Source organism: Spinacia oleracea, chromosome 2 (genome assembly GCF_020520425.1).
Source record: "Spinacia oleracea cultivar Varoflay chromosome 2, BTI_SOV_V1, whole genome shotgun sequence".
Lineage (NCBI taxonomy): Eukaryota > Viridiplantae > Streptophyta > Magnoliopsida > Caryophyllales > Amaranthaceae > Spinacia > Spinacia oleracea.
Window position 1 is genome coordinate 89,476,338 of NC_079488.1, and position 3,905 is coordinate 89,480,242.

Sequence of the window (3,905 nt, forward strand, 5' to 3'; positions counted from 1 at the left end):
TTCTCTGTCATCCTCTATCTTAGTATCACTACATTATAAATATCAACTAGTATGCCCTCTAGCACGGTCAAACTCACGAAGGGTTTCCTCATCCCTATCAGGATCTCCTGTTCTTAATATATGACGCATTGTGCGTTCAAAGCTGGTGTAACTATTAATGTCAGACTCATAATTCATTTCATTTTCATGATCACTTAGTACAATTGAGTTTCTCTTGAATCCTAGCAAGATATTCATATCTAAACACCACTTTCTTACAAAAATATCAGTGGTCTCTATATCGATCTTTCTCGAAGGATCCTATGTTAGTATACTTGGAAAGACACATTTTATTCCTGAAATAAACAATTCCATGTCTCACTAACTATTTTCCAATCAAATCATAAACAAAGTTCAATAATGCAATAAGTTTGGTGGAAGCAAACAATTTTTTTATGCACATTTAAATGTAACATTAAACAATTAGCACACGCACGTACATAACAATCAATTTCTTATGCTAGCATTGACTAGCTACTAATGCACATATAATTCTATCTTATATGCCCTTCTTATACTACCCATATCTCATAAACTAAAGCATTGAAATAATTTAAATGACAAAGTAAAAGAACGATAATATAAGAAAATTATAACATAAAATAATAACATAAATATAAATGTAAAATAAATAAAGTAAAATAAATTAAGGAAATGCGTAGCGAATAAATTTGAAAATAGAGTTATTAATTCGAAAAAGATTTATATTTCCTAAATAACGAATTCTAACTCTTGAAACAACTTTAAAAAATTTGAATTTCTAAAAAAAATTGTACTCATTTTTTTGAATAATAAATAATAAGAAAAAGAATAAAAATTTCGAAAGTCACTTTAATTCGAATAAATAATTTGATTTCGAACTTAAATAAGAAATATTATATACTTTCAAACAAGACAAAAGGAAATCGGCCCCCCAAAAAAAAAGTACCAATTTTTTTGAACACTATAAATACGTAGAAGCTCGATTTTTTAAGAAATTCATTTTAAATAACTAGATAGTTAGGCGCCTAAAAATTTATTAAAGTAAAACCATAAGCTCTGATACCACTTTGTAACACCCCGACAATTCCCTCTTTTCTAAAATAACCTTTTTATATAAAACGTAGAGAATTATCAAGGCATTATCGCCCGTGTGAAAACGTATCGGCTTATTCAGAATTTTGCAGCGGAAAACATAATAACTAACTTTAATAATTTAAATAAGTCAACTACGGAATAAAATCCAAAACCAACCGACAAAACAAAGTCAACGTAATTAATTAAAACAAAGTTCGAGTCTCTTTAAAACAGGCCAAACAAATTCAACATCAAACTTAAAACAAAACAATTTAATAACTACACAGCTCTTCAATCCCGAACCCCATGATGCATCACCTTCAAACCTGTAATGGACGATGCTTATTGATCCCTAGAGACTGCTCACCAAGATTGGGTCATCACAGGATCAATAAGGCATAGCCATGATCAACATGCACAAACAAAGCACGTAATCAGCAAAACTGAGTACTACATACTAAAACAATAATAATCCTAACATGATACTATTAACGAACAACCCTAACATGATACTAATGAACATAAACAAGGGCAGACAAAACATGATAATTTGACGACCATACTTAACTAGACTAGGCTAGACTGGACTTTAATAACAATAATATTATTTTAGTTGAAATAGACAATGGACCGAGTTTTCTAGCTAGAGGCTTCACTAAGGAAGACGAGGTACGGGCGCGACTCCGTAACCTCAGTGACCTGCGATATCGAGGAACGTTTGAATAAAAATAGGACACGGTGATCAATCCGGTCCGAATTAAAGGCCATGGGCTACCACCATGAACCCCAACTCCTGTTTGTCCGTCAATTTAGACGTGCACAGTCTAAAGCTATTGCTACTCAGTTTCACTTTACATGATTTACAAATTGACACCCTGTTATGACTCAACAATTACATAAGGCATACAATCCACATTTATTTACAACTGTTTTTATCTTGGAATTAAGTAAGTGATCACAAAGGCATCAAACAAGACTCATTCCAATTAACTCCAATCCTTCCTTTAATACTGATCAACCCTGTATATGGGTATAAGGTTTCAACTTACTAAATGAGGTCCTCGGCCCTCATAAAGTAGTGAAAAGCTAAAAGGGAACAACAATCCACTGATCTGAATTATATACAAAGTAATCTAGTGTTCTCAATCAAACATGTTTGTATCAATCATCCATACTAACATGCTATAATCCTCAAAATGCAATATAGGTTCAGTATGTCTAACCAACAGTATTAAACATGCAATATTCAACCTGACTAAATTCATCAACGATATCAACATAACCAAGTTCATCAACAATTCAACATGGTTTCAACAATTAGCACACATTCCAAGCACACAGGTATGTACGTACCTTGTGTAAACAAACTGCGAGACCACTTTAATAATTCAAAAGTCGCCTACGGAGAATTCTCCACCTAACAACAACCAATATAAACTCATATCAATTCACATTGAATTTTCAGCAACATTAGGGAGCTTCAAACCCTTCCTAAACATAATTAGAACATTCCCCAATGTCAATACTTAGCTACTAAACCTCCTAGCATAGTGATTACTACACTAATGATCACCAATTATCATAAACTTCAATAAACATGCCCTTTACAAATTTCCAGCAATATAAGGTGATTTAAAACTACTCCAAAATATATTCAACATGTCTAAAATCATAAAAATAATAATTTAATAACTTATAATCATCCTACCATGAACTTAAAATATTAAAACCTTAAAATTAATTCAAATTCTCGTTTCAAACCAATTATATAATCTGAAAATTAAATTATTAATTAAACAAATATTAAAATCTGAAATTCGTAACTAAATCATAAAAATCATAAACTTATTCAACCAAAACATGAATTAAAGTGATAAAGTATAATTAAAACATTAATTAGCTTTAAGGTTTAAGGATTAACCAAAGAGGGAGATAAGGAGCTGGCCGGCGGCGGACTGCACGACAGCATGAACAGGTGGTCGCGGAGGCAGCGCGACGGCGGCGCAGGTGGTCGAGAGAAGCCTGGGCGGCGCGTGCTAGTGGTGGTGCGTGCGAGAGGAGCAAGCAAAGAGAAAAGAAAAAGAAGAAGAAGCCGACGGCCAGTGCAGTGGCGCTGCAGCAGGAGGGCGGCACAACACAACAAGGATGGTGGTGGTAGGAGAAGCGACGGTGGAGCTGGTTTGAAGGTCGCGGCTGGGCCGCGGCGGCTGTCGTTGGTTCAAGCAAACAGAAGCGGCGAGTTGAGGAAGTGAGAAAATGAACACAAGAAACAAAAGGGAGGAGAACGACGAGAGGGGAGAGGAGGAAGTATTACCGGCGGCGAGAACACGACGGTGCTCCGGCGGCTGGGAAGCAACAATGACGGCAGTGACGTGAAGAGAAGCAAGATCTTGAGGCTTTGAGAGCTCACGTGAGTTTTGCAAGGGTTTTGGTTTTGAGTTTTTATTTTTATTTTTACGTGAAATAGGAAAAAGGGAAAGATTGAGTTTTGGGTTTTATTGTTTGGGCTTTTCCAAGTGGCTTAGAATTAAGATTTAGCTTTTATGATTCGAATCCAAAACTGAATAGGGATCATTTTCTAAATTCAATCAATTTTCGTAATTCAAATTCTTTTCAACTTAAAATTCTAAAATCATTTTCGATTACGTAAATCGTTGAAAATATTAAAATGTAATAAATAGATATACGTTAATTATATATTTATTTCCAAAATTCATAAATTCTTATTTAAATATATTAAATATACGTTAAACTATATAAATGAAATGTATACAATTACGGGGGATTACAGTATGCTTGTCGAGTTCCAT

General features: G+C 34.0%; 1 long non-coding RNA gene across 1 annotated transcript; it reads right to left on the reverse strand.

Moving 5' to 3' along the window:
- Positions 1-2,400: 2,400 nt before the first annotated feature.
- LOC130467067 (uncharacterized) lies at positions 2,401-3,464 on the reverse strand. The gene is made up of 3 exons (XR_008927232.1): positions 3,410-3,464; positions 3,017-3,302; positions 2,401-2,512 (listed from the first exon to the last, which is right to left on the reverse strand). It is a non-coding gene; the product is annotated as an uncharacterized lncRNA (long non-coding RNA).
- Positions 3,465-3,905: the final 441 nt, after the last annotated feature.